The sequence below is a fragment of the Nycticebus coucang genome, chromosome 11 (assembly GCF_027406575.1).
Source record: "Nycticebus coucang isolate mNycCou1 chromosome 11, mNycCou1.pri, whole genome shotgun sequence".
In the NCBI taxonomy this organism is placed as follows: domain Eukaryota; kingdom Metazoa; phylum Chordata; class Mammalia; order Primates; family Lorisidae; genus Nycticebus; species Nycticebus coucang.
This window is the reverse complement of record NC_069790.1, coordinates 68,073,993-68,098,387: the sequence shown is the minus strand read 5'-3', so window position 1 is coordinate 68,098,387 and position 24,395 is coordinate 68,073,993. Positions and strand designations below refer to the sequence as shown.

The 24,395-nt window shown below is 36.9% G+C and overlaps 1 protein-coding gene and 1 pseudogene across 1 annotated transcript in view; one reads left to right on the top strand and one right to left on the bottom strand.

Moving 5' to 3' along the window:
• Positions 1 to 24,395, bottom strand: part of SEMA3E (semaphorin 3E) — a 282,406-nt gene that overhangs the window by 136,918 nt on the left and 121,093 nt on the right. The window lies entirely within an intron of this gene.
• LOC128560225 (heterogeneous nuclear ribonucleoproteins A2/B1-like) lies at positions 374 to 24,247 on the top strand (annotated as a pseudogene).

Genomic DNA, 24,395 nt, shown 5'->3' with positions numbered 1-24,395 from the left:
AACAGATCTTCAGAGGGGATAATCAAAGCATGCAAGTAGATAAGAAAAACTAAGTAAAAGTGTGTTTATCTTTAAAATAATCTTAGCCACTGGAAGATTATTCAATTTTTAGTTTTTTATCTCCTTTAAAAAACAAAATCTAAACAAAACAAACCCCAACTTAGATTTTCTTGATCTGTGATACACATATTTGCATCTTGCAAGTTTGAACCACATAATGCTCTTTGAAATTCTTCCGTGTATAACACTATAAGGAAGATACATCATTAAAGTTCACCACTTCCATACCTCATGAAAAAATGATTGTTTCAGCTTCAAGATTTTAGATTGAGTAGAAACAGTCTACATTAGAGTATATTTTTCATGTCCCACAATGAAAAATATTTCCAAAGTATTCGCTGTAAATGCTTCTCCTGTTAAATCATTTTGCAATAGATTTACTAATGCATATCCATATAAAAACCTGGAGATTGGCTCGTGTAAGTATGTTGTATTGGTAGACTACCACATGGAAAAGTATTCAGAATTATTTTGTCCTGTGGCTCTGAGGCTGTGGGAGGTTGGAGTAGACCCTGGAGATCCAGGTCATGAACATAAGCCACCATCAGTTTGTGCTTCCCTTCTGGTATGTAGTCCAGTCCTAGTTATCATTTATTGTTCTGAAAATTTTGTTATCTTTCAGGTGCTGGCCAGATTCTTCGATTAGCTATTTCACTCTGTTCTCTGACCAGACAACTTCAGTTTGTAGGACTGCCAATCCCGGCATCTTCCAGGCTTTCACTAAATGAATTATGTTATAAATTTGGTCTCTTTCAAAAGCATCCTGAGGTCAGTTTTGGTGTAATGTGTTTGTATCCCACGTATTCTTCAAACTCTCTTTGCTTTTTCCTGTCACTAGAGGAGAAACAAGTGCACTGAGGATCTCTCTTAATGATTTTTTTTTAACTTCTTTCCACAGGGATGTTAAAGTAATCACAGAAGTTGCCTGAACTCTTCCCTCTTCATTTAGGTAAGTGCATAAAGGTGTTCATTATGCTACTACTTCTTTTCTTTTTCCCACAAATATCCACATTCCCAGTGGTGATCTTTCCGGGGTATCCACTGATTATCAAATTATGACTCAGCTGAACACCCCACCTCAGCAACCTGATAAGGCAGAAGAAGTTTTCATGTAAATTCCCAGGAATCTCTGGGACTCAGGGCTTCTTCACTGAGGTATAATTCATATACTACACACTGAATATGTTTAATTCAGTGGAGTTGAGTGTCTGTATTTGCAATTGTATAATGTAACCCTAGGATAATTCCACACTCTAACTGTAGGATATTTTCATCTCCCTGAAAAGAAATCCCATCATCACCAGCTGTTCCTCTTCATTTCACCGCTAGTTCTAGGCAACCATTAATTTTTCTGCTTCTTCTGGATCACACGATTAATACTTTGAGATGGCTCCTTTTAGTTTCCAGGGCTTTCAAGGTTCATGCATACATAGCATGTGTTAGTCCTTCCTTTCTTTTTGTTGTCAAGTGATGGTTTAGACCTAAACTCTCCATGGAACCTTTTTAAGAAATGGTCTGTTTTCCCAAATGGCTACACTATTTCATGTAACCAGCAGCATATAAGGGTTCCATATCCTTCACTAGCATTTGTTATCACTTCCCTTTTTAATTATACCATATAGTTATTGCAGAGGATGTGAAGTGATATCCCATTGTGGTTTTGATTTTAATTTCCCTGATGATTAACCGTGTTGTGTATCTTTTCATGTCCTAATTGGCCACTAGTTACAGGGGTTTTTGCTTCTCTCAAAAACTGCTGTCATATCAAGAAACATTTTCAAACCTCAGGGTATGTTTTCCAGTGCTAAGGCAATTGTTATGATGTGCCTTCCTTTACTCTCTATGACATAACATGCTCCACCAGCCCATATTTGGCCCAAATACTGTACATACAGACAGTAAGGCTTGGCTGTGCACTGCCCTTTGTTAAGCCCAAACTCAACAAAACACATACAGACTTCAAAATCCTTCAGAATAATGCTGCAGTTAAGATTTTGTGAAAGCAAGTGCTTTTCTGGCCCTTTGAGCTGCATATAGCTTTGAGTAATCATCATCGGGATTATATCCTCTTCAATGGCACATTTGTTTCTTTTGAATTCTTCCCTTGCCTGGTCCTTCAAGTATGTGCAATAAGGATCATTTGGAACGTGTAGACAAGGAGAACTTGTTACTTTTTCATGAACTGCTTTAGTGTTGGTATCTCTGGGGGTAGGTCAAAAGCTGCCGTGTCTCCTTGACAGCATCCCACCATATTTGAATTTAGGAAATTCAAACTGTTAAATTTTACATTATGAAAGTCATAGCTAAAAGATGGAGGAAGTTGAAATACAGTTCTTAAATGTAGAATTTTGTGCTTCACCTGTGTTGGAAAAGAGTTTTAAATTTGGTATATGTCTTTGCTTTAGTAAGTAAACTCCCGTTTTTTTCTCAATCTTCTTTTTCATAAAGTTGGCTCTTGAAATGAAAACTTGTTACATTTGCAATGATACCCGTAGATATAAAATGTGATGAATCAGAAGTGGGCAAACGTTCTCTGTCCTCCAGAGGCTGAGTTTGAACATCAACAAATTCTTAGGCACAACTGTATGTGAGAATGAGAAATGTGTAACCTTTCCCACGGTGGGGCGAGATTCTCTCATATGGAGGGAAAAATGACTCACTCAAAACCGGCCTTTAAGTCCTCTGCCTAACTTGACTCTATGTTGATTTCTAGACACTTGTTTGTGGGAATTCCAGAATTTTGAGTAATGAATGTTTTATAATATACTGTAAATGGTCAAAGCAAAAGTAAAGAAGCCAAAAATGTAAGTGAAATGCTATAATGTTTTTCTCTAATATTAGCACTTAAAACTTACTTAAAGGAGGGGAGAGGAAGGAAACAGGTTTCTAGAAGTCTTATTAAATGCTCTCAGTCTTACAATGGAAATGTCACTATAGTGACTTGCTATAGTTTGACCATTATCTCAATATCTTCCTTAAAATAATTTTCATACCTCTATAAAATTGTCTGTGGTAACAAAGCTTTACTTGTATTTATTTATTTAATTTTAATGTTATGCATGTGTATATTAAGGATTCATTGTACAGAAATATTTTAAAATCCATTTTTGACTATTCTACTTCAAAGGATTATCTCTCGTGGAATATTTAAAACTAAATGATAAAATACCACTGTTTTACAAATTTATGTCATGTTCTTCCTTAGAATTAGGTTTAAAATAAATGGATGATATCCATCCATCACTCATTCCCATTAAAATATACATTTAATAGTTTCTAATTCCTTTGCTTGATTTACCTCTATCAAAAAAATGCTTTCTGATTTATGAACAAACTTGGCTACATAATTGTAATAAGCTATTTTATCTTATCTCAGTAATGTTTTGTTATAAAACAAGTGTGTTCTCTGTGATCTTAATTGAATTTAAGTCATGCTAAGAAGTTTAATTGGTCTATTGTCCTACTTTTCCATTTTGTATTTGATCATTTTAGTGATAGGAGCAATGTGACTTTTTAATACACAGTATCTTTTTTTATGTTTTTGTTAATTCGGTACCTTTCTCTAACAATCGCTTGACTAACATTTGATCTATAACACCTTGTCTCTAATAAATAATTCATCACTTAACAAAGAAGCAAATTAACTAAAATTGAAATTGCCTTTTTGTTTTTCGTCATATGCTAAACTGAATATTTGATCATTGAAGTTTTTCAGAGGACTTTGACTCTCTAGTTTGTGTCTCCTTCCAAGACCCCAAACCATATGTGTTGAGCCACGTGCCCACTCACTACCTTCCCTTCGTCTATTGGCCTTCCAATTTTAGCAAATGAAGAATAAGCTCTTGATTTTCAGCCACATACCAACTCCTCTCCCAGTTTTCCACTTAGCAAGTGGTTCTTTGGCTCTTGGTTAAAAATCTAGAGTTCATCCTCATTCTTCTTTCTTGAATGCTGGGCTGGCTCTTCTCAACATCCCTCCACAGCCACTCACTCGGACCAACAGGGGCTTCTGTTTTCCTGCTTCTCTTCCCCAGGTTGTCCTAAACTGTCAACAGTCAGTTTACCTTACAATAGTCAGAGTGGTTCTTTCTTTAAAAATGGGCCCTCATGTTTCTCCCTTGGCTTAAAACCTTCCAAGTATTTCCCAATGCTCTTAGGTTAAAACCTGGCTCAGGGTCTGTAATGAGCTGTCAGCTTCCTATCCCAGCCCCGATATTGCCCCACTCTCCCCTTTGGGCACAGAGCTCCAGGGCTTGGACTTTAGAGATTGGTCCTGACTCTTGCTTCTGCCTTCCCTGCACCTCCCTGTGGCCTCCACACAGTTGGCTCCTTCTCTCACTTGGATCTTTCCTGTGAGAAGCCTTATCAGTACTAAGTAATATTAAAGTTACAACTAGGCATTCTAAGTTGCACCATTCTCTTTTCGTATTCTACATTGCACGAAAACTACTAGGTTTAGTATCAGGAGACCAGTTCTATCAGGATACAAGTTCTCTGAGAATAGTAACATTTCCATCTTGGTTCCTGTGATATCCCCAGGGCCTAGACCAGTGCCTGCAGTTTATTTAGTAGGCACTAGATAAACATGGGTTAAATGAATGAACTTTTCTGAGTCTCAACTTCTCCATTGTGAAATGGGGTTAATAATAACTAATTAATAGGGTCGCTGTAAAAATCAAATGATTCATAGTACCTAACGAGCAGCCAATATATATGGCTTTCTTTTCCCTCTTTTTGATGTTACTAAATTACCGGTCAAGGGCAGCAAATGAAAATTTCCCTTGTATAAATAATCCTTTCTTAGTTATATTCTGCTGATGGGCATGGTTACCCTCAGGATTCATCATATTGGCTTAAAGTCAAATAGGAAATTTTGTCGGCACATTATTATTATGATCAGTGTAAATAGCTCTGCATATTTTAAATTAAAACCTAGATTTCATAATAATAGTAGTTTAGGTTAATTTTCTACTTATTATTTTAATCCATCTAAATTTATAAGTGATGATTTGTCTCTATTTCCCCAGAAATTTGCTTCATTTATTTATTTATAAGTTATTTATAAGTTTGACCCAAAATAAATTATACAAAGCTATCTCCACTCTACCCTTGAAATTTGAATTCTAAGTTTGACAATAGCAGGAAAATATTCTTTAGACTTTTTTTTTTCTGTTACGTTAAACTTTGGAATTTTATGAGTTGACTAGGATAGTCACGGGTCACTTCACCATGGGGATAAGTTCTAAGATATTTATCATTAGGAAATTTCATCATCGTAAGAACACATTAGAGTGTACCTACACAAAGTGGATGGAGCATAGCCTACTAAATATCTAGGCTATCTGGTATAGTCTGTTGCTCTTAGGGTACAAACGTGGACAGTGTACATCATGTTACAGCACTGAATACTGCAGGGAGGTAAAGCATAGTGGTAAGATTTTGCATACCTAAACACATCTAGTAATAGAAAGGGAACAGTAAAAATACTCCATTATAATATTGTTACCTTCACATATATATGGTCCATCACTGAGCCAAACATTGTGGGGCACGTGATTGTACTTGGTTTGGTGGCTGAGTCCCCAGTCTTCACCCAAGTGTATGGTTTGAAGTAGCATAATAGTATCACACCTAAATAGCCTCCACATTCTGCTCTCTGACCTCTAATAAATATCGTCATTCTTGTCTTTATAATAATAAAGCCTTCCCTCAACCACTATAATTTAATCCCCTGAAACATTCTTTATTAAGAAAAAAAAAGCTCCAGGTGTACCAGGAGTTTGTAATCTGACATGCAAAACATTTGCACCTTTAAAAATATGTAGTTTGAGGATGAAGGTTTCAAAGACAACTTGAACTTTTCATAACAAATGCAAATGATGTAAGCTAATCATATGTACCCTTATACTAATCCAAAATAAATTAATTAAATAAAATCTATAGTTTTCAAAGTGACATTTCCATAATTTACTAATGTATAATTCATATACTTCCTCTATTATCATCACATTTTCCTCACAGTTACAAAACTGATAGAATAGTAACTGAATTTCAGATTTAAGGCAGAATGAAGCGTAACTTTATATCTTCTTAATTAAATAGAAATTGAACCTGCTCACCCACAGTATAATAGCAAAGAAAATACTACTGGTAGACGTATACCTGGATATAGAAATAAGATTGTGTGTTATTTACCATTATTTGATAGGTTTGGAAATACTAGACAACCACCAAATGCTCATTTGCTCTTCAATTACATGCCTTAATTACTGTAGCTGCTACCATGTGAATAGCATGCCTCTTACTAGCTAATAGGCCCCCTGGGCAGGTGGGTTCTCTTCAGATTTTGCTAACTGAGGGAAACACGAAGAGGGAAGACAAATCAACGCTATGTGTACAATTCACTGGTTTTCTTTCACAAAAAGTCGCCTTAGTTATTAAGCTGTTAACAATTTTTTTTACCTTTTCTGTCAATCCTCAATTAGCCTTAATTAACTACCCAGAAAACTCTGTTGTTTATAACCTATCACATGACACATAAGCCTAAGAAGACCACCTGTGTTTTCCATGGAAACTATTAAGGGAGGGCAACTCATATTCATAGAAGGACTCTTGCATGTTAGTTACTGTATGAAATATCCAGTATACGTCATTTCAATTACCCTTTACGTGGATTCAACAATGGATGCATAATGGTTCCCATTTTACAGATTCAAAACCACAAACTCTCAAAGAAACTTGAAAGGTTCCTAAGGTCACATATTATTTGAATATCAATTTTTCTGGATCTTGTACATCATTTTGCTTATAAAAAGTAACAATAACATAAGAGTTTGTACAAATCATAGGGATTTCTTTGTGGACTAAGATTAGACATCGATTTTCAGTAAGATGAATTTTTTAGGAGTACACTGCATGTGCTTCCCAAATGTCATGCCCTTACTTAATAAATGGTCACAGACACCTTTGGAGGTAGGCATTTCTTAAAGCCTGCACTTCAGCTTCAATTGCCTCATTCATCCTAAAGGCTATTTCATGGCAGTTTATATCACACAACTTTACCAAAACAAAGAAAAAAGACTGGACAGAGGATCAGAGAATATGAAGATCATAAGTAAAAAAGAAAAAAATCCTATACTTATTAACCTCAAATAATAGGGAAAATGTCCTTAGAACTAAGTCAATTTAAAAATAAGGCAAGACACCACTCTTTTTGTTCCCAACCTTACCATTGAATGTATCACTTACTGTATAACTGTTTTTATATATATTAATTTCCCCATCTGTAGAACTAGGACTAAGATTCCTCTGGCTTCATGACTACATCATGAGCAGTTTGGAAAATAAAATGAACCAGAAATGTCTCATGGATGCTCTCTAAAATTTTTGTATTTGTTAATTTTTCAAATTAGAAGAATTATGGAATTAAATCAATATGGAAAGATAGGAATTCTGAAGATATAATTGCATATTTGTTGAGTTCTTTTGAAGCTGTCAGAAAAAACTGTATTGCTATTGGTACTAAAAGTAACAAACTTATTCTTTTGATTTATTCTCCTATAATTTTCATAAGGTATATTTAATTGCTTGCTTCTTACATTTGAAGCCTAACTGCGTACTTGTATCACATACTTATTAATAAAATGAGAAGATGTAACTTAGGTCAGGCTAAAGTTAGAAGAACTGAAAGATTTGAAAAAATCGCCATAAATTACCATGTGATCACCTAAATGAAAACATTATTACACAGGAAGCAAGTTTGCAAATGTGAGTACCTTTCCACATGCTAAGAACAAGAGAATGCATGACAAGAAAAACTATGGAAAATTTGAAAATAATTTTATAGGATAAATTAAAATGTCTATGGTAGAATTGACTAGATAAAACTTCAAAATTAGCTCTAGATAAGCAACTTATTAATAGAACAAGTTTAAAGAATAAGACCTAAATTCTGTCATAAATTTTAAGACCAGGTCCTTACGTTCTGTATTTTTTGATAGGATTTCCAATCATTTCTGAAAATCAACTGATTTTCTGAAAATATCATTCCTGCCAGCTGGAGGCAAGAGTAGCCTGCATTAACATGTAGCTGCCCTATCCCCAACCCCCAACTGTATCAGAACAGATGCTTTGTACCCAGGTAACTTGCCATCCATCATTGAGTCAAATATGATCTTAAAAATACTTGGATCCTTTTGGCAAGGTCACTGCCCCTATCTGGAAAGAAAAATTCCATATGAAATTGGGAACAGGAGGTCAATTTTCTTTTTCTATCATGACCAAGAAGAGGGCGCTTCTGCCTCTGGAAGGGAGCAAATGCATTAACCTCTCTGGATGGCAACTGGCCTTTAAAGTGATGATACAATTCTTTATATTGATTGTAGTTAATGACTGCCAGAATTTATCACCATACAACAGAACTCAGAGAGAGAGAGAGAGAGAGAGAGAGAGAAGAAGATGGGGAGACAGGGAGGCAGATGAAAATGAATCTCAAGGGAACATGTAGTATATAAAAACTTTTACTTCACTTTCCAATGGGAAAAGAAAGATGACAGTTAAAACCGATGTAAATAATATAAGGAAACTAGCATACTGGATACCATTCATATTACTAAAAATAACATATAAATGGATATGATACTAGTGCATTTAAAGGTAGCAAAGTCCAGCCTGCATTTATGAGACTTGTCAATTTAAGTGCTCAACGAGCCTCCTGATTTTCCATATAAAGATTAAAAAAAAATTATCGTACTTACATTATCAAATTCTTTCAAACTGCTAAAATATTTCTAGTGACAACACTTCAGCACATAAAAAAATATTAACTAAATGATTGGTTGATGATATTTTCCTTGACAAAGGCAATCTTACTATCAGAAGTTCTAACTTCTATAAAATCAACTATAGCAGATAATACAGTATTTACAATATTTACTAATTCATGTCTTCAGTATTCATGGATATAGCATAGTATGTATGACATTTTATAAGATATTTTATGATAAATTATCTATAGTAAAGTAAAGTTTAGGAAGGCAAATAATTAGCACTTTTTTTTAGTAAATAGAGATAATTTTAATGCATTCATGGCAAATTGCCATGGGTAAAATAATAAGTTCTAATGTAATTGACTACCCTATTTATATGACTGAAAATATACCATGTGTGGAATCAAAAGAACCAAAAAAAAAAAAAAGTTTTTGATTAGATAATAGCAAATTCTCTAAACTTACTAGGAACAGAAGGTTTATGTTTTCAGGAGGACTTAGCCTAATGAGCAGGAATGTGTATGGGGTATAATTTGGAGGGAGAAAATGTAAATGGCCCCTTGAGCCCAATTATTTAATCCTCTCCCAGTTACGCCTGTCATTAAAATTTTACAACTTTTATATTTCTGACTTTCAAGAGCTACTATTAAAATTTGGGAACCCCTGAGAGAGATTATACCTTAAACCTTTATCAGCTCACAAGTTAGCTTTGTCTGAACACTTGAACTGGGTCTAGCATAAATATAACATTATGTACACCTAGAGAAGGAGTGATTTTAAGTGTGAAAAAAGGATGATACTACATTAGAGGTGTGTTCCTTGTGGGTAGGGGGACACAGGGAGGTAGACACAAATACAACCTTCATAGTGTTGCCCCTATGGGCCAGGGTTCTAGGTCCTGGCACAGATTTAACGTGTTGCCAAAAGAGGGAGGCTAGAGCCAACTAAATTACTGATTTTCATCTGTTTTCTGGGGGCAGTCACATTCTGTGACACATGAGGGTATGTCTGAACGTCACAAAAGTCTAAGTAATTTATTCAGAAGTTGACTTTGCCTCCTCAACCAGGCATTAAAATGTCAGGGTAAGTTCAGCGTTCAGGGTGGACGATTTTCTTCGTGCCAATTGTGATTCTGTTTCCATTTCTTCCAAAACACCGATTCTCTACCTTGGTTGCACATTGGAATCACCCGGAAAGCTCTAAAAGATGCTGATGCCTGGGTCCCTTGCCAAGAGACTGTAGTGGATCTGGTCTGTGTTGGTATTTTTTAAAATGTCCCAGGTAATTCTAACATGACACAAAAAACGGAGAACCTCTGCTGTAGAATTATTCTGGTAATGCTCAGCTCTTAATTAAGGTGCAAATACTGTATTTACACAGTGAAAGGGTTCAAATGTTTGAGGATCAGTTACAAAGAATTGTCAGGGTCCCACACTTGCCAAAATATCCCAGCCATTACCTAATCCTGAGTTAATAAGAGGAGGAAAATAAAACTTATCACTGCTTGATGTTGCAGATAAGAGCGAGAAAGGGTGAGAAAAATTCTTGCTTGAATATTACAACGTACTAATAATGGAAGCAAAAATGTTGAGAGGCACATTCCTGAGAGTTGCTGTCTATATTTGAATAGTTATCAAGCTGGCTAATAAAAACATAAGTTATTCATAAGATTTAATCTTGACCAATCCACTACATTTCCAATGTAGCCTGTAACAAATGTTTATTTTATATAAATTAGAAAATATTAATAGGTCATTTCTTAAGGGTATTATGGATAATAATATCCAGTTTGTCTAGGAATAAAAATTCAATTCTGACAAGATTATCCAATATCTACTAATTTCTTTTTGTCCATCCCTTTCCACATGAGGGTTCTAACAATTATACATTGTAAATTTCTCATATTTCTAGAGGATTTATCCATTGAAGATATCATCTTTAGAGTAAGAGACAGAACAACATAGCATCTCATAATCCCAGCAGATCACTATTAACATAGTATACTTGGGCGCTTCCAAACTTTTTCCTTCAAGCACAGCACCCTGAAGAAATGACACAGATTTCTGATGTTACCAATGCTTTTCTCTTCTAGCAGAAGAGAATGTATCTCTCTCCTCTCTACAGAGAAGGACTTTTCTAGAACTATTCCATATTAACTGCTATCATTTTCACTTGATGAAGATGTAGATAGAAACTAAACAATAAAATCTTTTGTAGACGTGTGTAAAATGGGCTCTGGGAGCTACGAAGCAAATGTCACTGTGCCTTGGTGTTGATGTAAGTGTTCCACCATAGGGTGAGTTGATACTTAGAGGAGTCTCCTTCTTTGGTCTATAAGACAACTCTCATGTGAGGAATGATTGTTTGATATAATTTTTAAGAAAATAGTTATATCTAGATGGATAATGGCCAAAGTTGAGTATTTCAGTTGATATTTTTTATTTTTAAAAATGGTATTTCATTATTGAGATTTAGGACAATTAAAAGTCCATGAAACTAAAAAAGTAACTGTTGAGTTGAACAAGTTTGACCTTCAGCAGCTTTCAAATTTCTTGGTAAACCTTTTGGGTCTCTTGGAGTTGGTAAGGATTTTTTTTTTCCTTGAGACAGAGTCTCACTTTGTCCCTCTTGGTAGAGTGCCATGGCATTACATCTCACAGCAACCTCAATTTCCTGGGCTTACATGATTCTCTTGCCTCAGCCTCCCAAGTAGCTGGGATTACAGGTGCTCACCAGCAATGCCCGGCTATTTTTTGTTGTGGTTGTCATTGTTGTTTAGCTGGCCTGGGCTGGGTTTGAACCCACTAGCCTCGGTGTATGTGGCTGGCACTGAGCCTGGAGTCTGTAACGTTTTTAAGGCCTTGAGGTATGAAACCTTGTTAGTCTAGAAGACTTAAGACCATATTTAACTCATTTGGCTGTAAAGAATATGAGACACTGTATGAGTGTTTGCCAATATTAGAGGTGAATCCCCTATTTGGATTAGTCTTAAATGTGTTTAGAGAAATAAATCAGACATTTTGGGACATTAAGAGTCAGAGGATTGTCAAAAGCATTCTGGCATTCTAATGCCATATTTGTTATTGAAACTGATATTAAACAGCGTTCATGACTACTGCCACTGACTAGTCCTCATCAGTAGATGAGCGTTTTCAAAAGGTCAGACCTGATCTAGTCCCTGCCCACCTGTAGCTGTCTGCTTCTAAGTAGGTAGGGGTTTTGATCAATCAGCTCTCCATCCATCCACCCAGGCTGCGGTCAAGGAGAAAGCATCCCTCCATTCTTTAATAGCAACATTAAATAAAACAGGAGACCATTGCATGTTTTAATTGTTGCAATATACTGACAGTACGTTCTGAGGAAGGAGCATACAATGCCATTGTTATATCAGTACAAGAAATAAAAAGTAGCAATTTTTGAATTTCATTTGTTTATGCCAAAGAACTAAAAAAAAAAAAAAATTTGTGGTGAATGTTAGGAATTTATTTAGGCCCATAAAAACAAATTGTCCCCAAAATCTACGTCTGGCCTTTTTACCCTTATGAGTCCCACAATTAAATTACTTAAATGGTCATCCAGATGTCTGATTTCTTCCACCTCCCCAAATCTATCTTTAAAAAGTATGACCCCATTGGAAATGTATACATGGAGGAAACAAACATGCTTCCTAGACAAAGAATGAAGAGTCTTTGAGAAGGATATGTAATTAGCAGCTCTCTCAGACGGGCCATCCTACCGAAGCTGTGGGTACACTTCTAAATTGCTTGGGCTGAAACTTTTGAACTGAGTCTCAACCTGGAAAAACTCATCAACAGGAGAACTCTTGTAATAAAGACTGTGAAAGAGTTATATTCTTACTGTGAGCATAAACACCAAATAAGATCGGGCAAAGAGAGTGGCAGCCTTGGAAAAACAAAATCCCATTTTGTTCTGATTGTTACTTCTAAAAGAAGGAAACTGAAGAAAAATCAGGTAATTGTATTTTAGACATACTTGTATTTAACATTAATTTGAGCTTAACAAGAAGACTTAAAATATGTGTCAAACTTCTTTCAACGATTATTTTAGGATTATAAAACTTAGCCTTCTTAAGTAGTATCTGAAATTAATAACTTTTCATCTGAAGTTCAGATATACATGAAAAAGTGCTAAAGAAAAATTGGACCCAAAACCAAGGCAATTATACTAAATTAGATAAATAAAATGGTTTAAACGTCACAATACAGCTGTTTCTGTAGTCTGAATATGATGATGTGACATCCATTGTGCTTGTCTTTTAATTTTGGTGTAATACGGCAATAAAAATAATACGTGGTATGACATGTTAATATTGTCAATATAATTTTTAAATATTGATATATAAAAACAAAACTACTCTGAATTCAAAGCTTCTCTACTATAAATGGAAAGCATTTGTACTCAGGTTCTTACATAAAGACTAAAGGTAGAAAAGAGGCGAAACTAATCATGTGCATATTCTTTGAAGTAGGTATAGGGAGGAATTTATATTTCTGAAATATAAACGGGAGGGCATCACATCAATTATACTATGACAGTCTCCACTTATCCCAGTGTTGGTTTTAATGAATCGCCATTCATGTTTGGTGGTTCCGTTCTTTGTGATTGCACTTGTTAAGCACCACGCTCACTCATTCTCAATTAGTTAGATGTGTCTTCCTTGGTAATAGGTGGCTACCACATCACAGCTTTCTAATTTTCAGACTCAATTAAAAAAGTGATAGTGAGTCTTGGCTCAAAATCAAGCCTGTGACCTCTGCAACCATCACAGCTACTTTAATCTCCTACAGCTCTGTGCCTTGACAAATTCTCTGGACAGCATAATTACCCTTTCCCCTAACACTTCCAAATGCTTTGCACAGAATTCCCAGGGAAATCATCCCTGAGGTGCCATAAATGTTTTAAGTTAGAAGGAGCAGCGCACATTTCTAAAAACAGAATATTAATGAATACGATTATTGTCCAATGTTGATTGCACACATTTTAATATCTCATGCATTATATGTTTTCTAAGTGAAAGTGAGTGAGCTTGTCACAAAATTAAGTCTGTGAGACTATTTCTAGGTTACCTTTCAGCATTAAAGGCAAAGTTGTCTCTGGATCTTCTTCAAAATTATACACATGCAAAAAATATATACACATACAAACACATACAAATACAAATTTATAAACAAGAAAAATAATTTTGCTAGATGATTTAGTATGCACTTTTAGAGAAACAGTAATTACATTGTGTTTCTAAACCTTATACAATAAGGTTTTCAAATAACATTAATTATACATGTTTCAAATAAACACTGTACCTATTATTTTGAAAGAGCAAAGTTTCTTCAAGGTTTTTAGTGTAAATATACCGAATTCGGGATCATTTAACCAAGTCTTTAATACTTACCTTTAAAAAAAAATTGTTTTCTTAAAAATACTAATAAAAGTAACAAACTGTGTTTGTTTAGTGTAATTGCTTACCAAAATTTAATATAAACTATACATTTTATTGGCTGACAATTTTGTGGTTAATGCAGAGTCTAGGTTCTGTTTTCCTCTTTAACTGAAAACTGCACAAACTGCAAAAGGAGAAAACATTCCATTTCTGTTCTAAGTGGAAAAATGATGAATGTTGTATAGTTAGATGTATGCGGCCATTATAATTAGAATGAAAACATGCCACTTTCACCTGAATCTGTCAATTTTTTTTTTTTTTTTTTTTAAAGAAACAGGAGAACTAGGAAAGAGGAATAGTGAAAATCTGAATCCTATTTTGGATAATTTAAGATCATATTTTACTTACCTATTTTCACTTGCTACAATTACACACTTTTCCTAGTAAATGTAAAAATGAAAAACTTTTTTCCCCACAAATTATGTTCATTTCTCCCTTGAAACAGTACTCACTGTTGCCAATAGAAGCCTGACTAATTGAAATGTGCTTTGTCTTGCCCAGGACAAACAATAGATGAAATTAAACCAAGCAACAGCCTTGGTCAGAGCAGGGAGAGGAACCCAGCTAATACCCAGAGAGCCCCGCCCAGCACCTCCCGCTTTCCCACCTCTTTCCCTTTCCCTTCTTAGTGCTGCAGGCAGGGAGCAGAGGCCTCTCCGAAAACTTTCTGCCCTGCAGGCGGCTTACTTTGTGGAGCACTTTTTAAACTCAGTAAAGGACTTTTCTTATGAAAAGAAGAAATGTCCTAGATTCTAAGCAAATGTTACAAATTAGTTGGGTGTTAAACATGGTGGTTCTCCTTTTGCTTTAAGGAGTATCCGAAGTATTAGTACAAGTTATCTAGAAAACTAGTAGAAAATGATATTGATTTCCTTCAATCGCCCATTGCCTCCTCTTCTGTCCTTCTTAGCCTTCCTCTAGGAGAGATGAGCATGACTTATTCCTAATGTGCTTTATCCTCCTGACAAACAACTGCTTCCAGCATTCCACCTTTTGTTAATGCATTTGATTAATCCTTAGAGTTTATTACAGAAATAATTATTATCAGGAATCTTCAGGATAGAAAATCTACTAAACATTAGATATATTGTTAAACACATTTTAAAATCTAATTGCTAAACATTAATATATTGTTTCTCAAATACTGAAACTATAGAAAACAACTGGCTGTTGGTGATGCTCTTATGACATTAAATTGACAATATAATTTAAAAGTTTTTTTTTTTTTTTTTTTTTGTAGAGACAGAGTCTCACTTTATGGCCCTGGGTAGAGTGCCGTGGCCTCACACAGCTCACAGCAACCTCCAACTCCTGGGCTTAAGCCATTCTCTTGCCTCAGCCTCCCAAGTAGCTGGGACTACAGGCGCCCGCCACAACGCCCAGCTATTATAGATTAATTCAATAGATTAATTCATTCCTACTTAAACTTTGTTTTACTCAATCTTCTTGGTATTTTCATGCACTGGACTAATTTCTAGGTACACTAACACATAAAATAGTTACAGACCCTCGCTTTACAAAGTTTCCCTTCTTTAAAATAAAACATCTTTTCTTCTCTAAAGAGGAAATATTTCTTTTTAAACAAGCATTCTCTTTAAAACAAATATTTCTTTTTAGACAATTACATATGTTTTAAATATCATTTGACACAGATACAAAAAATATAAAGATATCTTTGCTTTTTCAACTTACTGGTTTTACTTGGAAAATAATTTACAGTAGGCCAAATTATTTAGGGAAAAACATATCCATAATAAATAAAGATAACACATATTTGAAACCTTTCAGTATGTAAAAAATACTTGGCAAATCTTAACACAAAGAGGAGTTACTATCATTTGATTTTGACATTGGCAAGGGATAGTATTTGGTTAAGTCACTGAAGAAGAGTCAATATTATGCAGACTCAATTAGGAATTATCTAAATGCTTAGAACAGAAAGAATATATTCATGACAGCCTTTAAAGCCAATATATTCTGATATTGTCAGCACATAAAGTTAACCTTCAACATCAGTGTAGACAAAAAATAATGTGTTGAAGCAATAGTCGAAAATGAATGTTTTCTTCACCTGCCTTATTTTTAACTATCATAAAAACCAGAAATGCTTGAGGAAGTGTTTTTACCAGTCCTTTTCCAGTGAAATTATAAAGTTTAGCAGTAAAAGCAAGAATGTACAATCTTAGACACACGCATGGCATGCATGTCTAATGTAGATAGAGCATGTTAAATATACATACATAAAGAAAGTTTGTTACCATCGGAGACATGAATCCATTCCCAAGACTGTTTTACTTCCTGAAATACAATTTATCCTTGTGACTACCAAAATGAAAGACACACTACACATCTTTAGTGTTCCCATAGCAGGTCAACCTCACCCCTTTCAGGGTCTGCAAGCACATGTATTTAAATGGAACATCTGCATTGACGGGACAGACTTCAGCGACAGCCTTGATGCTCTAAATCATGTGTTTTTGCAGCTGTCTTATGCTAGACAGAGCATGAAAGATTTTGCTCTATGGCCTTTGCACACTCCATTCTCCACATAATAGAGGCGTAGGAAGAAGAAGCAAGGAAGCTTGGCTTTGCAGAGGCATAGGAAGGGCAATCAAGGAAGTACTGTCACTTTGAGAGTTTTGCACTAAAATCATCAGCTGCTTTGAAAGCTTTATTTACCCAAAAGCTTATGAAAAGAAAAAGCATTTAATCAGGGAATTTAATTTCACTTATACTTCAAGAAATGCTTTTTCTATACTTCTTTTCACCTGTGACAAGAATAAAAGAAAAAGATTAATCACCAAATAACGAATTTGCATTGCCTTAGCTACCAGCTTCATGGTTATCACTCCACCCACCTCTGAGGCGATAGAATACTTTTCTTGCCTAGCTGTTGCCTTACCTTTACCATGCAGAATGGAGTGAAAATTAAGGAGAGGGGTAGCAGAAGCCTAGAGCAGCAAAATTACCATAAATAGAATGAAAAGAGAGGTAGGGGGTGAAAAAAAGAATCAATACATATGCAAAAATAACTACTGAGATCACACTTCTGGTGTTGAGTATAACAGGTATACAATACAGTTGTTATGTAAAGAAAAATGAGATTTCCTGGCTTTTAATCAAAATTGGAATCTGTGCAAAAGTAATTTGAAAGAAAAAAATGGTCAAATTTGTAGGGAGATCTGAAAGCAATGAGACTGTATCTACACAGTGGTACCCAACGACAGCCCCAGTGAAGAGGAATGACTCGGGGGATTCTGGGTGAGAAGAGGAATTATCAGAGTTAATTCTAGGAAGGGCTTAGAAATCTTATAACTATTGTTTTCATCAGAAACAAGTGACCGTGTCTATGTGTGTGGGTAAAGGAGTGGTGATAAGGGGCTGAGAGAATCTACAGAAGGGACAGAATTGTGAACAAGTGCAGAGGACGGCCTTGGTTTTCTTCATGGCAGGAGAAACAGGGCAGCTGTGAGCTGGGGATGAGTTGGCAGTTAGTAAATAAGAACTTCAGTCTCAAACTTCAGAGGTATTCACAGGGAGCACATCACAGAACGGACAAGTTGGGTGTAGAAAATTGGGTAGGGAACTCCAAAATTCCACCAAATTGCATAAATTAACAGTATGATTTTTGCCTAACGTGTTTGTTAGCAAGAAGGAAGAGACAGCAGAAGAGTGAGTACTTACAAAGCACAGGCGAGGAAAGGAAAGGGTACGAGGGGGTCTGTAATGATGACAATCCAGTGATTGAAACTGGAGGAGGGAGGAAGGCAAAGGACATATAAACGGGAAGAGGATGATGTATTGGAAATGTTGCACAGAAATGTACTTTGGATTCAGTGTGACTTGGGATTGAGTTTAAACTCACCTTCTTACTAGTTGTTTTGTCTTAGGGAAAACACTTATCCCTATCTTGTCTCCATTTCCTCATCTGTACAATGAAGTTAATAGTGCTTGCCTGATAGGACTTTGCAAAAATTGAGTTGCGTGATTAATATCAAACAGCAAAATGGTCAAATGTTACATTTATTAATAAAAAAAAAAGAAGTAAAGGTACAACAGAGGCCTCAGAATGTAGCTGGTGACCTCTTCCTGTCCTGCTGTGTTCCTTCCCTTCCTATGTCACCCAGGGAGGCCCTGGGTCCAGATACTAGCACAGCCCTTCCACTCAGGCACGCTCCATCCTCCCGGTTTTACTAATTCCCAGCTCCAAACTGTGGGCGATGTTTCCACGGAGGGCTTTGTGTGTCCCTGCTTCACAGCATGAGGAAACTCCTCACTGCAGTTGTTTTTCTTATAAACTTCCACCTTGTCTTGATATTTAGACATATCAGCTTAAATACACAGTTCCTTACTACACCTACGGTAATCTTTCTAATATCTGACCTTTCTAAAATCCTGCAGAAAACTTTCCATTTGTAAGCCTGACCTGGCCCTGCCTATCAACCCCCCACTTCTTTCTCTGACACATTCCCAGTGTCTCCTCTAACTGCGGATATCCTGGATTATTTAACATTCTTAGAAATCACCATATCTCACGTATCTAAGTGTCTTTGCTGGAATCATTGTCCTCTTCTTCTCTCCCTGGTAAAGGCCTCAAGACTCATATCAAACCTAACATCATTCCCCTCTCCTTGGAGTGAGCAAATCATGCTGTGAGTGAGATACCTCTGGAATGTGTCCCCTATTATAACACTTATCACATTGAGTTTTAATCATTGATTTTCTTCTTATATTTAGACCCTACCAAACTATGAGATATTTAGACCCTACCAAACTATGAGAATCTTGGAGGCTTTTCCTTATTTCTGCATGCGTAGAACCTGCCATAAACAATGATGACAACAGTTCTTACATTGAAGGCCTGGTAAAGATGCCTTCAAGCAGCACGATAACCCCATGAGACATGTCTCTTTCTTCTTATTGCCATTTCATAGAAGAGGAAATCATGACATGGAGAGGTTGAGTAATTTGACTAAGGTCACGCACTTTTAAGGTGTAGATCTAGGGGTTTCTTGATCTGCCTAATCCTCCTAAAAACTTTAATAACCTCTCAATGTTAAGGCTTGTCACTTAGTAGGTTTTGAATACATAGATGAACACTGAAAGAATGCATAAGGTGCACTTGAAGAAGAGTATGATGAAATTGTTCCTGATAGTCACTTGTCATTGGCACTGCTGGGGGGATCATCCTCTTCAGCAAATTCTCTAATCTCTCTGTTCTCTGCAGAATAAGCTCTAAAAGCATACTACAGCAGAGAGCTTGCACTCATTCATTGAAATATTTATTCAGTTCCATTTAAACCTTTCTTGCAACTCTCTTTAAACTTAATAGAATACAGTTTTACAGATATTGGAGAATCTCAAGAATGGGCCAGGCAGCTGTGTCCACCTCAGTTACCAAGCTCCTTCCAAGCACCAAGGAAAGTATTAATATTTGGAGAGAAACGCTTGGCAACAGAATCAACATTCGTTTCCTCCCTTTATCCTTTCTCTCGCCTTATCAATCAGCACAAAAGTTCACCCAATTTTCCCAACACCTCTTACTTCTACCACAACTGGCTCTCCACCAGTGGGAAATGGGATAAAAGCAGAAGTGCCCTCAGAGAAGAATAAAGGCTGCAGAGGATCAGCAAGAACAAGGTCAAGACTGTGTCTGCAGCAGGAGGTGACAGAAGCTGCTTAAAAAAAAAAAAAAAACCCACCTCTGTCATCAGTGCTAGAGTGTTGTCCCACCAAGTATTTAAGATAGATGCTGGAGCTGAGACTATTTCCAGGGATAGGATGGAAGTGATTGAGTCCATTTAAAGACACAGCCATGTAAAGATAATTTTAAGCTATACTGAGGCCTTGCTTGTTGAACACAGCAAATGGGCCAAGTTGAAATTCTTTGCTACTGGTCAGTTGCAGATACTTGCCCTAGAGAATATTCTGGAATGTTGTCAGCCCTGCTGGAGGGCTCCTACTAGCCATCTGCCTTGCTCTGTTTTGGGCTCTACAATATGGGGCGTTAGGCTGTGAGGTGAAGGAGATGCCAGCCACATTGCTGGCTCCCTCTTCTGCAGGGTGCCTGTAAACTGAATGTTTTCATTTCAGTTAATGGGTGCTTGGTTCCTGTTCTGGGAAGCACCTGGACCTTTTAAGATTTTCTGGATTCTGTGTACAGATGCACAAAATGTTCATGGCAGTTTTATGGGGAGCCCTGTGGCAGTTCTTGCCAATGGACATTTTCTTTTCAAATCCTGCCCTTGGTATCTTAGAGACAAACTTCTACCAGGATGTACAGAAAGCAGAGAAAGAACACTTTTACCAATACAGATGGGCAACATTTAGATTCAGCCTGGAAAAGTCTGGGGGAAAATTAAGGCCCCATTCTATTCCAAGTTTGCAAATTTATAACAATGAATATATGAAAATTACGCAAAGGATGACCTAAAAATTGCAGTATTTTCATTAGCTGGGTATTAGAAGTAAACCATTCTTTCTGGAGTTTTAAGTTTTGTTTTGTTTTAATCCTGAAGAAAATAACACATGTTTAAAGATGAATACAGATGTGCCGTCTGATCTAGCTGCTATAACCGTATGCCATAGACTAGATGGATTAAACAACAGAAATTTATTTCTCACAGTCATGGAGGCTAGGAAGTTCAAGTAAAGATACCAGCAAATTTGGATCTTGGGGTGAGTTCTCTTCCTGGCTTGCAAACAAACCACCTTATCAAAGGGTATAAAGAGAAAGTAAGCTCTCTCCTGTTACTTATTATAATGACATTCATCCTATCAGGGCTCCACGTTTATGACCTAATATAACCGCAACTATTTCCTTACTCCAAATATAGTCACATTGGGGACTTAGACATTTAACTTACAAATTGTGGGGACACAATTCAGCCTTGTTTCTGTCCATCTAAGGTAGTGCTGCCATGCGGGTCCCCAGAGCAGGGACAAAATTTGACAGATGCAATTTACTGTGAAGATTATTCTGTATGTATTCTCTATACCGGTTATAAAATATTTATACAGAAACATCATAAAGATGTACTACTTCTTTATACTGTGTCGTGCAGATGTGTCGTACAGGTATCTTGTGTGTGATTACAGAGAAATTATAAATCAAGCTTCTCCTTTCAATGCTACTGTCAACCATATTATCTAGATGCTTCATTTACATCTTCTCAAATTACTTTTTTTCACCCTTTTGTTTGTTTCTTTGTACTTTTCTGACTTGGTGCAGTTTTATTTCTGACATCTCATCTTTGTGTTTGTCTTTAGATCACTGCCCTTAGTTAAAAGAGCTGTTTCACCTCCATAGCAGAGAAGCAGATGTGCCTGAGAATTTATCCCATCAGGTAGACATTCGCTGGTATTTGACAGATACAAGAATATAAAAGTCCAGGTCCCTTGCCTCAAACAGGATACCTCTTGGGATTAATTTACCATCTGGTGTTCCCTGTGGAATCAGGCTAAAGCTAACCTCAATGGGACTTTGCTGAAATCACATCCTTATTTGTCTTTTCTCCTCCTTTCTTGCCCTGGTCGCCCCAACTTGTACTGATCCTGGTCTCTTCTAGGATCATTTCCATAATGAATTGATAAAACACTGATACTTACCTCAGGGTCTTCTGGGGGTAACGTTACCTAAGATAACAAGTGAGATAACATCTATGGCATTATCAAGAAGATGGAGGGAGAAAAACAGGACATGTTAAATGTTACCATTATTTAGCAGGATTCCTGCTAGCTGTCTTTCGCATATTTATTCAATAATTTATCCTTCATTTGTTGTTTTCTTGTCTCATCAGTACTTTTTTCCTGGTACAGTCTACCTAAGAAGCAAGGCCTCACTTAATTTCCCACTTTTCTAACAATTCTTTTACCCTTATAAACTGCTAATCATAATTCTCAAGATTGATGGAAATAAAATTGAGAAGGTGGGAAACCATAAAAGTTAGCCAGCTACGGACAGAGACTTGCACAGCACAGGCCCAATACCAGTGTAAAAAGGGCGTGAGGCCAAGGAAATAGACGGGGAGTTGGCAGATGACAGGGGCAAAAAGACCTTCACAGAGTACACCAGAGAAAATGGGCTTCCAAGATTCCTATTCAGCGCCACACCCACTCTGCACTCAGCGATGGTTCTGCCTTTTTAAAATCGAGGTGGTATTAAGGATGAAGGGGTCTGCCTTCCATCTTCTGGACCTTGATGTTGGTGAGGGAAAGACTAAACGGTTTCAATTCATGTTTTGTCACAGGTAAGAGAGACCTAACTTTCAGTTAAGTCAAGAAGAAATGTTTCCAGAAGAAGGGTCAGGGAATGAGTGAGAAATCAGAGGAGTGGTGGTTTTTTTAACTGTAACAAATTCCATTATGAACAAATAATCCTGTATCTCCATCTCACCAGCCATGAAAGCTGCATTCAGGAAGGTGATAAAACAATTCTGTCCTGTTAGATTCACTGCTGGCTCTCTTGACATTATTTCTATTCTCTCTCGGGGATATTTGTCCCCTGTAGCCATTCTGCCATCTTGAATTCTGTCTCCTCTCACTTTCCTGATTCTTTTCTTCTTTGTTCTCCTCCATCTCTGGCCAATCGCTGTGCCTCCTTAGCAGATTTTTCTTGCTCAGTTTTTCCATAAACAATAATACTGTCAAGGCCTTTCCTAGTCTATGCAGTTTTGTTTTATGTTCACACACGACATCTAAGATTTCATAGATTTCATATGCATCTTATTAAATTACAAGTAATAATACTAATGTATTTTTCTGAAGATTAAATAATGCATTATCGAGCAGCAGCAGCGCTGGGTCCCTTGTGGAGGCGCTCCTAGCCATGTTGTTTCTCAAGCAGTGGCAGTTTTCACTACAACACCAGGACGAGCGGGGGTTGGGGGGGGCACTTATCCACAGAGATCTCACTCAACTCGCTCGCCTTTGGGAAACAGGGCTGACGCGACTGAGTCCTCAGTGGAGAAAGAAAAGGAATAGTTCCATAAACTCTTTATTGGTGGCTTAAGCGTTGAACCACAGAAGAAAGTTTGAACTACTATGAGCAATGAGGCAAACTTACAGACTGTGTGGCAATGAGAGATCCTGCAAGCAAAAGATCAAGAGGATTTGGTTTTGTAACTTTCTCATCTGTGGCTGAGGTTGATGCTGCCATGGCTGCAAGACCTCAGTCAATTGATGGGAGGGCGACTGAGCCTAAATATGCTGTAGCAAGAGAGGAGTCTGGAAAACCAGGGGCTCATGTAACTGGGAAGAAACTATGTGTTGGTGGAATTAAAGAAGATACTGAGGAGCATCACCTTAGAGATTGCTTTGAGGAGTAGAGATAGGTAGTTCAATTGAGATAATTACTGATAGGCAGTCTGGAAAGAAAAGAGGCTTTGGTTTTGTTACTTCTGATGACGATCCTGTGGATAAAATCGTATTCCAGAAATACCATACCACCAATGGCCATGATGCAGAAGTCAGAAAGGCTTTGTCTAGACAGGAAGTTCAGAGTTCTAGGAATGGAAGAGGAGGCAGCTTTGGTTTTGGAGATTCACATGGTGGTGGTGGAAATTTTGAACCAGGATCAGGAAGTAACTTTAGAGGAGGATCTGATGGATATGGAAGTGGACGCAGACTTGGGGATGGCTATAATGGGTACAGAGGAAGACCTGGAGGTGGCTATTTTGGAGGTAGCTCTGGTTATGGAGGAGGAGGAGGATCTAGTGGTGGAGGACTTGGATATGGCAACCAAGGTGGGGGCTACAAAGGTGGTTATAACAACAATGGAGGAGGAAATTACTATGATTTTGGAAATTATCACCAGCAACCTTCTAACGATGGTCCAGTGAAAAGTGTAATCTTTGGTGGTAGCAGGAACATGGGGGGGCGTGGGGGACCATACGGTGGAGGAAACTACAGTCCAGGAGGCAGTGGAGGAAGTGAGGGTTATGGTGGGAGTTGCCAATATTGAGCTTCTTCCAATTTGTATAAATAGGGGAGGATGAGAGCCCGCAGATAACAGCACAGCTTCAGGTTATTGAAGAAACACTGTTAAGGAAACTCTTATCTCAGTCATGCATAAATATGCAGTGATACAGCAGAACACACTGGAGCAGATG